Genomic DNA, 11,080 nt, shown 5'->3' on the forward strand with positions numbered 1-11,080 from the left:
CCCCTGCGCCTCTCCACCTCCCTCACCTCTTTTCAGGCTTTCTTTAAAGTGCATCTCTCTAAACAAACGTTTGTTCACCCCTCTTAATATCTCCTTCATTGGCTCTGCGTCTATTTTTCTTTATGCCTGTGTGAAGTGCTTTAGGATGTTTTTTCTGTCAAAAGGGTTCAGCAGTCAGTGTATGCTTAGGAAAAGCCTGGCCAATATTTCAGAGACCACTCTGAGGCTTTACTCATTTGCCTGGAGTTCATGTGCACAATTGAGAAAATGTGGATATATAAATATAATATCTAATTTATATATCTAAATTGTGCTTTAAATCTAAAGTACTTAACCCTTGTGGTCCGGGTGATGTTTTAAATTCTAATTTTCCTGAAGGCATTGACTCTTTGCTGACCTAGTTCCATGGCTGATGATTGCCACTAGTGGCCATTCCTTGGGCCCAAGTTTCCCCAGGAGTTGCTCCAATTTTTTTGGGAGCAACTAGAATTTTTTGGAGTAACTTAAAAATCGCAATTCTCCCCATTTAAGCTGCCCCAATGTAAGTGAGTTAGGTTTTTTTTAGTTCAGTTTTTTGCAAAAGGGGCGTTACCAGCCACTTACGCCTGTTTGGCCATTTAAGCAAGTTTAGCCAGCTAAAGCTTACTCCAAACTAAGTGAGGCCAGAGTAAGTGGCCACTTTTGTACATTCTGAAAAACCCTGTGGTGAATTAAGAGATCAGCACAGGTAGCCTCCAAATGACAGTGTTATGATAGGAATGCTGTTTTTTTTTTAAATTTCAAGCAGCGAGACAGACAGGGTGTAGGTGCTATCAGCCTGATTAAATTGAGTATCTTTTTAATAAAGATAGCTAGATATTAAAGTACTGGAAAATCTTTGAAGATTCTTTTCTCTTTCCCTCCCTCCCCCGCCGGATCAAAACTCTTCCCCTCTCCACCGCCCCCCCCCCCCATCAAAACTCTTCCCCTTTTCCCCCAAAAAAAACTCTTCCCCTCCCCCCCTACCATCTGTAGCCCTCAGCGTGGGAAGGCAGCGGCCGGCCTGTGCGACAGGCTACTCGGCCCAGGATAGGGACGGCGAGCGTCGGCCCCTCCCACAGAGCCTGCATCTCTGGGGGCTCGGTGCCGGGATCTGGCTCCGCCCCCGAATAAAGTTGTCACGCTACGCCACCATGGAGGAGAGGCTGGGGAGCGGCCAAACTCGGCCCAGAGATTTTTGGCGCCCTTGGAGTTCTACAAAAGCGGTGCAACTCTGGTGAGTGCGCCAGAAATCTGTACTGGCCAAATTTGTATGTAACTCTAGATAATATGGCCTTGAAATTTGATAGAGTTAAAAGCCTGCTGGTGTCACTGGTCCGGTGTTAACAGCTGCTGAAAATGGTGGCGCTGGCATAACCTCCCCTCCCCCCTCCCACCTACTAACAATCTGTACCAAACATAAAGCCATTCCTAGCTTACCTCACCCCCTTGGAAGAGATTGTGCTGGCCATTCTTGGCAGGATCATGGCTGAGCCCTTGGTCAACAGCGAGGCTGGAAGGATACAAGACGCTGGTATCCTCATACTCTCACATGCACCTCTTGCTTTCCCGCCCTCCCCTCACCACAACTCCACATTTGTGCCTTCCTCATTTCACACACCCATGAAATGCAGCCTGCCCAGCCAGTGGTTGACCAAGAAGAGGAAGAAGGAAGTGAAGAAAAAGAAACCCCTTCACTCAATTTGACACTGTCTGCCAGCCACCCATTCCTCCAGGCCATTTGCATTGTTCCCCATTGAAAGTCAGCAGCCTTCCATCAGTCACGCTGCAGCCATTGGGGTAGCACTGCATGACATTAGTAGGATAGGCAAAGACACACACAAGACAGTCACTAGCGGAATGCATAAGGGTGATTAGTTGATTTCTTGATGTCATATTGGATGGATAGATGTATAAAGTTGGATTGGAAAGTTTGCTTTGTGGTGGTTTTTATTTCAACAGTGTGGCCAAGAGAACAATGCGATGGTCAGTAACACAGGGAAGGTAAGGTGGGGGACAAATGTTGAAAAGGGAATTGTGGTTGGGGCCACTGATTCCATCCCGGATATCCTGGCCAGAAAGGGGCTGTCTGGGTTTCATCCTTCTGATTCCTCCTCTTCTACTTCCTCCTCTTCTGTGTCTTCCTCTTCCCTCTTTGAATGGGCGCTATAAATCTGAACTAAAAACAAAAATGCTGGAAATACTCCGGTTAGGCAGCATCTTGACTTGTGACATAACATAAGAAATAAGAGCAGGAGTAGGCCATACGGTCCCTCGATCCTGCTCTGCCATTCAGTAAGATCATCGACCTCAATTCCACTTTCCCGCCCGATCTCCATATCCCTTGATTCCCCTAGACTCCAAAAATCTATCTATTTCAGCCTTGAATATATTCAGAGACTCAGCATCCACAGCCCTCTAGGGCAGAGAATTCCAAAGATTCACAACCCTCTGAGTATAGAAATTCCTCCTCATCTCTGCCTTAAATGGCCTATCTCTTATCCTGAGACTATGCCCCCTAGTTCTCGACACTCCTGCCAGGGGAAACAACCTCTCAGCATCTACCCTGTCAATCCCCTTCAGAATCTAGTATGTTTCAATGAGATCACGTGACATTCTTTTAAACTCCAGAGTATAGGCCCATTCTACAAAATCTCTCATAATAGGACAGCCCTCTCATCCCAGGAATCAATCTACTGAACCTTTGTTGCACCCCCTCCAAGGCAAGTATATTCTTCTTTCGATAAGGAAACCAGAACTGTGCACAGTACTACAGCTGTGGTCTCACCAAGGCCTTGTACAATTGTAGCAAGACTTCCTTATTCTTAGACTCCAACCCCCTTGCAATAAAGGACAACATGCCATTTGCCTTCCTAATTGCTTGCTGCACTTGCATGCTAGCCCGAGACCAGCGCAAGAGCAGCAGGGGATAAAAGCAATGCCCGGGAGCAGTAGGGGATAAAAGCAGCTAGCTCAGAGCAGCGCAAGTGGACCTGTGAGGGGAGAGAAACAAAAATTAAAGTGTGATATCACAGGAAAGCAGGTAGATGATTGGTTGGTGAGTATTTCTCTTTTTGGGGGCATTAGTTTAAATTAAGAGCCCTGGTACAGATTCAAAACTATACATAGATAATATTTCAAAACTTGAAAACCTAATTAACTAAATAAAATACAATAGAGATGGCAGGGCAGGTGATGTGCTGCAGCATGTGGGAGCTGGTGGACACCAGTGTGATCCACGGCAACCGCATCTGCAGTAAATTTTGGCTCAGAGTGAGTCCGAGCGTCAGACACTGCGATACATCAAGGAGGGGGAGAGTTACCTGGACGCTGTGTTTCAGGAGGCAGTCACACCCCTTAGGTTAAATTAATTCAAATTTGATCTGTGGTCAGGGACAGGAGGGTGTGACTACGAGTGAGGCAGGTATGGGGTTCCAGAAGTTAGCATTGGAGGAGCCTCAGCCCTACTTGTCCAACAGGTGCGAGGTTCTTGTCCATACAGGGAGCAAGAGCAGGGACTGTAGGGAGGATGAGCAAACTGACCACAGCAGCATAGTACAGGGGGCCATTCAATTTGGGGGAGTAAAAATAAATCTAGTAGTGATAGGGGATAGTATAGTTAGGGGGATATATACTGTTCTCTGCAGCTGAGAGCATGAGTTCTGAAGGTTGTGTTGCCTGCCTGGTGCCAGGGTTAAGGACATCTCCTCTGAGCTGGAGAGGAACTTGGAGTGGGATGGGAAAGATCCAGTGGTTGTGATTCATGTAGGTACCAACGACATACGTAGGGCAAAGAAAGAGGTTCTGCTGAGTGGGTATGAGCAGCTAGGGGCTAAATTGAAAAGCAGAACCAAAAAGGTAATAATCTCTGGATTACTACCTGAGCCACGAGCATATTTCACAGGGTAAATAAGATCAGAGAAATGATCAGAAAGATTGGTGTGGGAGAAATGGGTTTTGGTTCATGGGGCATTGGCACCAGTACTGGGGTAAGAGGGAGCTGTTCTGTTGGGATGGGCTTCACTTGAACCATGCTGAGACCAGTGTCATGGCTAATCGAATAACTTGGGCTATAGATAGTGCTTTAAACTAAATAGTGGGGGGAAGGATTCAGGTGAGGGGAAATTTTAAGTCAAAGAGAAAGGAGAAGGCAGTAGAGCAGGGTAGCGATGGGGGCAATATAACCAGAGTGTGACAGGAAGGGACAGAGTGTATAATCATAAGAAGGCACCAGAAAGTAGTCAGAGTAGGGAAACATTTTTAAAAGATAAAATTAAAAGCTCTTTATCTCAATGTACGCAGCATTCATAACAAGATAGATGAGTTGATGGCACAAATAGAAATAAATGGGTATGATCTGATAGCCATTACAGAGACATGGTTGCAAGGTGACTAAGGCTGGGAACTGAATATTCAGGGGTATTTGACATTTTGGAAGGATAGGCAGAAAGGAAAAGGAGGTGCAGTAGCTCTGTTAACAAAGGATGAGTTCAGTGCAGTAGTGAGAAATTATATTGGCTCAGAAGATGAAGATGTAGAATCAGTTTGGGTGAAGATAAGAAATAAGGGAAAGAAGTCACTGGTGGGAATAATCTGTAGGACCCCTAAAAATAGCTATACTATAGGACAGAGTATAAATCAAGAAATAATGGAGGCTTGTAAGAAAAATATGGTAATAATCATGGGTGATTTTAATCTTCATATACATTGGACAAATCAAATTAGCAAAGGTAGCCTTGAGGATGACTTCATAGAGTGTACTCTGGATAGTTTCCTAAAACAATACTGTTATGTATTTAACCCTTGGCAACCAGTATCACGCCACCACCAGAGGGCCTACCTGCTAGAGTCCCAAGGGATCCCAACATTCCTTGGGAGCACTGTATATAAGCAGGCCGCCCACATGGTACCTGCACTCTGGAGTCTAATTAAAGGAGCTAAGGTTACACTTACTCATTGCTCACAGTACTCAGTTTCATCCTTTATTATGAGCGTAATAATTGTCGATGAGGTAACTACAGATTATTCCCACCAGTGACTTCTTTCCCTTATTTTTTCTTATCTTTACCCAAACTGATTCTACATCTTCATCTTCGACCAATACTTTGTGGCCAATGAGCTGGAAGGGGATGAGAACGCTGCCAAACGAAGGGCGATCCTCCTTTACTATCTGTGGGGCAACAACCTATGGCCTCATGAAGAATCTTCTAGTTCCGGTAAAACCAACATCCAAATCCTATGAACAATTATGTACGCTGGTCCGGGAGCACCTAAATCCTAAGGAAAGCGTTTTGATGGCGAGGTGTCGGTTCTACACGTGTCAACGGTCGGAGGGCCAGGAAGTTACGTCGTCAAACTAAGGCGCCTTGCAGGACATTGCAAATTTGATGGATTTCTTGAACAAATGCTGAAATTTTTTTGTGCTTGGCATTGGCCATGAGGTAATCCTTCGCAAACTATTGACTGTTGAAACACCGAATCTGAGCAAAGCCATAACGATAGCCCAGGCATTTATGTCCACCAGCGATAAACAAATTTTGCAGCATAGAGGTTTCGGCCAGTACTGTGCACAAAGTAACGTCGCTTTCGAGCAGGAATTTACATGACAGAACGTACATGCCGGCTGCTGTACGACCTCAGATGACCCAGAGTCTGCCATCAATCGTTAATGCGAGGCAGTTAACACCTTGTTGGCGCTGTGGAGGTGATCATCGGGTCCATCAATGCCACTTCAAGCACTATGAGTGTAATGGCTGCAGAACAATGGGACACCTCCAGCGAATGTGCAGGCGAGCTGCAAACCCTGCAAACCTTGCAAACCACCATGTTGCAGAGGAAGATTGATCCACGGTGGATCAGACTAAACTAGAGACTTGAACCGAGGAGGCAGAAGTGTACGGGGTACACACCTTCACCACGAAATGTCCATCAATAATGTTAAAACTTGAACTGAAAGAAATTCCAGTATCCATGGAACTGGACACAGGTGCAAGTCAGTCCATAATGAGCAAAAAGGTCTTCGACAGGTTGTGGTGCAACAAGGCACATGGGCCCAAGCTCAGCCCCATTCATACCAAGCTAAGGACTTACACCAAAGACCTGATCCCTGTAATTGGCAGTGCAGAAGCCAAAATCTCCTGTGATGGAGCAGTACACAAACTTCCACTATGGATCATGCCAGAGGATGGCCCCACACTCTTCGACAGAAGCTGGCTGGGAAAAATCCGTTGGAACTGGGACGACATCCGAGCGCTTTCGTCCGTCGACGACGCCTCATGTGCCCAGGTTCTGAGCAGATTTCCATCGTTGTTCGAACCACGCATCGGATGTTTCTCGGGGGCGAAGGTGCAGATCCACTTGGTTCCCGGTACACGACCCATCCACCACAAGGCACGGGCGGTACCTTACATAATGCGAGAGAAAGTGGAAATTGAGCTGGACAGGCTGCAGCGAAAAGGCATCATCGCGCCGATGGAATTCAACGAGTGGGCCAGTCCGATTGTCCCAGTGCTCAAAGGTGACGGCATGGTTAGAATTTGTGGGGACTATAAAGAAACGATTAACTGTTTTTCACTACAGGACCAGTAGCCACTACCCAAGGCAGACGACCTATTTGCGACCCTGGCTGGAGGAAATATGTTCACCAAATTGGACCTGACCTCGGCCTACATGACGCAGAAGCTGGAGGAGTTGAAATGCTCAAAGTGTGTTTTCCTGGCAACAGAGGTCGATTTCTTGGGAAGAAGAATCGCGGCAGACGGCATCAGACCCACCAACGCCAAGATGGAGGCCATCAAGAACACGCCGAGACCACAGAGCGTGACAGAGCTGCAGTCATTCCTGGGACTCCTCAACTATTTCAGTAATTTCCTACCCGGGTTAAGCATCTTACTGGAACCCCTACATGAGCTACTGCGCAAGGGAGATGACTGGGTGTGGGGGAATTCACAAGAGGCTGCCTTTGAGAAAGCCAGAAATCTGTTATGTTCAAACAAATTGCTTGTTCTGTATAACCCATGTAAACGATTAGTGCTAGCTTGCACTGCGTCGTCATACGGGGTCGGATGTGTGTTACAACAGGCTAACGAATCGGGGATTTTGCAACCGGTCGCTTATGCGTCCAGGAGTCTATCCAAGGCCGAAAGGGCCTACAGCATGATTGAAAAAGAAGCTCTGGCGTGCGTTTACGGGGTGAAAAAAATGCACCAGTATTTGTTTGGTCTCAAGTTTGAGCTTGAAACTGACCATAAACTGCTCATATCGCTATTCTCAGAGAGCAAAGGGATTAACACCAATGCCGCTGCCCGCATCCAAAGATGGGCGCTCCCGCTGTCGGCATACAACTCTGTAATCCGCCACAGACCAGGCACAGAGAACTGCACTGAAGCTCTGTCGGCTACCATTGCCCACCACCGGGTTGGAAATGGTACAGACTGCAGACCTGCTCAGGGTGATGGATGCATTCGAAAATGAAAAGTCACCCGTTACGGCCCACCAGATCAGGACTTGGACCAGCCAGGATCCTTTACTGTCCTTGGTTTAAAAAAAAACCTGTATCCTCCATGGGAGCTGGTCCCCAGTGCCCCAGCGGAGATCCATGAAGAGATTAAGCCGTTCCACAGGCGCAAAGATGAAATGTCCTTACAGGCGGACTGTCTTTTGTGCGGTAATCACGTGATCCTGCACAAGAAAGGCAAAGAAACATTCATACGTGACCGACACTACACACACCCAGGCATTGTAATGATGAAAGCCATAGCCAGATCCCATGTGTGGTGGCCCGGCATCGACTCCGATTTAGAGTCATGCGTGCGCCAATGCAACACTTGCTGTCAACTGAGCAATGCCCCCAGAGAGGCACCGCTAAGTTTTTGGTCGTGGCCCTCCAAACCGTGGTCTAGGATTCGCGTTGAGTATGCGGGCCCATTTCTAGGCAAAATGTTCTTGGTTGTTGTGGATGCTTATTTGAAATAGATTGAATGTGTAATAATGTCTGTAAGCACGTCCACCGCGACCATCGAACGCCTACGAGCCATGTTTGCCACACACTGCCTGCCTGATGTCCTGGTCAGCGACAATGGGCCGTGTTTCACCAGTGCTGAATTCAAGGAATTCATGACCCGCAATGGGATCAAGCACGTCACACCTGCCCCGTTCAAGCCCGCATCCAACGGCCAGGCCGAACGGGCAGTTCAAACCATCAAGCAAAGCTTGAAACACATGTCGGAAGTCTCCCTGCAGACCCGACTGTCCCGAGTTCTGCTCAGCTACCGCACCAGACCCCACTCACTCACCGGGGTTCCCCCAGTTGAGCTGCTCATGAAAAGGGCGCTCAAAACAAGGCTCTCTCTTGTTCACCCTGATCTCCATGATCACGTCGAGGGCAGGCGACATCAACAAAGCATGTACCATGATCGCGCAAACTTGTCACGCGATATTGAGGTTAATGACCCTGTGGTTGTACTCAATTATGGACATGGTCCAAAATGGCTCGCTGGCACGGTCATAGCCTAAGAAGGGAGTAGGGTGTTTCAGGTCAAATTGGCCAATGGACTAACGTGCAGAAAGCATTTGGACCAAACCAAATTGCGGTTTACTAACCGCTACGAGCAACCCGAAGAGGACACCACCAACTTCGACCCTCAAACATACACACAAGTGGCAACCGACATCATGGTTGACTACGAAGCCGGACTCACCAACTCCAGCAGCCCAGTGAAGAACCAACCAACTAACTCACCCACACCTGCTTTTGTACCGAGACGATCGACAAGGTAGCGAAAAGCCCTGGATTGTCTCACACTGTAAATAAGTATACTATTGACTTTACAAGGGAATGATGTTATGTATTTAACCCTTGGCAACCTGTATCACACCACCACCAGAGGGCCTACCTGTTGGAGTCCCAAGGGATCCCAGTATCACTTGGGAGCACTGTAAATAAGCAGGCCTCCCACACGGTACCTGCACTCTGGAGTCTAAGTGTGACCTTAGCTCCTTTAATTACTCATTGCTTACAGTACTCAGTTTCATCCTTTTATTATGAATGTAATAAATATGTTGTGGAACCAACCAGGTAGCAGGCTATTTTAGATCTGGTAATGTGTAATGAGATAGGATTAATTCATGACCTTTAAAGTAAAGGATCCTCTAGGGAAGAGTGATCATAGCATGTTAGAATTTCAAATTCAGTTTGAGGATGAAAAAATTTGTCTCAAACAATGTCCTGAACTTAAAGGCAATTACAAAGGTATGAAGACAGAGTTGGCTAAAGTGAACTGGGAAAATAGATTAAAGGGTAAGACGGTAGAAAAGCAATGGCAGACATTTAAGGAAATATTTTATAACTCTCAGCAAAGATATATTCCAGTGAGAAAGAAAGACTCTAAGAGAATGATGAACAATCCGTGGCTAACTAAGGAAGTTGAGGATGGTATCAAATTGAAAACAAAGGCATGCAATGTTGTAAAGATTAGTGGAAGGTCAGAGGACTGGGAAAGTTTTAGAAACCAGCAAAGGATGACTAAAAAAATAATAGAGAACATAGATTATGAGAGTAAACTAGCAAGAAATATAAAAAAAGACAGTAAGAGCTTCTTCAGGCATATTAAAAAGGAAGAGCATAGCTGAAGTAAATGTTGGTCCCTTAGAGGATGAATCTGGGGATTTAATAATGGGAAACAGGGAAATGGCAGATATTTTGAACTAATATTTTGTATCTGTCTTCATGGTAGAAGACACTAAAAACATCACAATAATAATAGATAATTAAGGGGCTATAGGGAGGGAGGAACAATCACTATTGCTACAGAAATGATACTAGGCAAACTAATGGGACTAAAGGTGGACATCTTCCCTGGATCTGATGGCCTGCATCCTAGGGTCTTAAAAGGAGTGACTTTAGAGATAGTGGATGCATTGGTTGTAATCTAACAAAATTCCCTGGATTCTATGAGGTCCCGTCGGATTGGAAAACTGAAAATGTAACACCCCTATTCAAGAAAGGAGGGAGACAGAAAGCAGGAAACTGTAGACCAGTTAGCCTAACATCTGTCTTTGGGAAAATGCTGGGGTCCATTTTAAGAAAGTAGTGGTAGGACATTTGGAAAATAATAATGCAATTAAGCAGAGTCAGCATGGTTTTATGAAAGGGAAATCAAGTTTGACAAATTTGCTAGAATTCTTTGAGGATGTAATGAGCATGGTTTACAAAGGGGAACCAGTAGATGTAGTGTATTTGGATTTCCAGAAGGCATTCGATAAGGTACCCACATAAAAGGTTACTGTACAAGATAAATGTTCACAGTTTTGGGGGTAATATATTAGCATAGATAGAGGATCGGCTTACTTAACAGTCAGGGTCATTTTCAGTTTGGCAAACTGTAACTAATGGGGTGCCACAGGGATCAGTGCTGGGGCCTCAACTATTTACAATCTATATTAATGATTTGGATGAAGGGACTGAGTATAATGCTGCTGATACAAACATAGATGGGAAAGCAAGTTGTGAGGAGGCCATGAAGAGCTAGAAATTCATCATATTACCACCCATTTACCACACCAAAATAAAAAATTGATGAAAATCATCATTTACCGCCTACATACCGCCTAAATAATGCCTGGCAGTAAATTCATCATTTATTCAACACCGGCCTTCTGAAATACTGTCCACACATCTTTTTGGATGTTATTTTGAGGTCATCAGTTGTGCAACGCCCAAAAATAATGCCAGTGGTAAATTCATCATAACATCCATTTTACAGACGGACTGAAATACCACCCTGAAAACACACACCTTACCTGAACCTAAGCCAGCCTTATTGACGCCATTTTGATTAAAGGATGATTTGACAGAAGGCTAATTAGCATTAGTTATAGCTTTACAGTTATTATGGAGTAGGATTTTAAGGGTATTTAAAGGATTTTTTAAGGGATTTTAATGATATTTTGAATTATTTTAAGGAAATTTGAAGCCATTTTACAAAATGGAATGGACATTTGTGTTTATTGAAGGGGATTTGAGGATACTTGAAAACATTTGTGGAGATTTAAATGAATGGCA

This window comes from Pristiophorus japonicus, chromosome 5 (assembly GCF_044704955.1).
Source record: "Pristiophorus japonicus isolate sPriJap1 chromosome 5, sPriJap1.hap1, whole genome shotgun sequence".
Classification (NCBI taxonomy): domain Eukaryota; kingdom Metazoa; phylum Chordata; class Chondrichthyes; family Pristiophoridae; genus Pristiophorus; species Pristiophorus japonicus.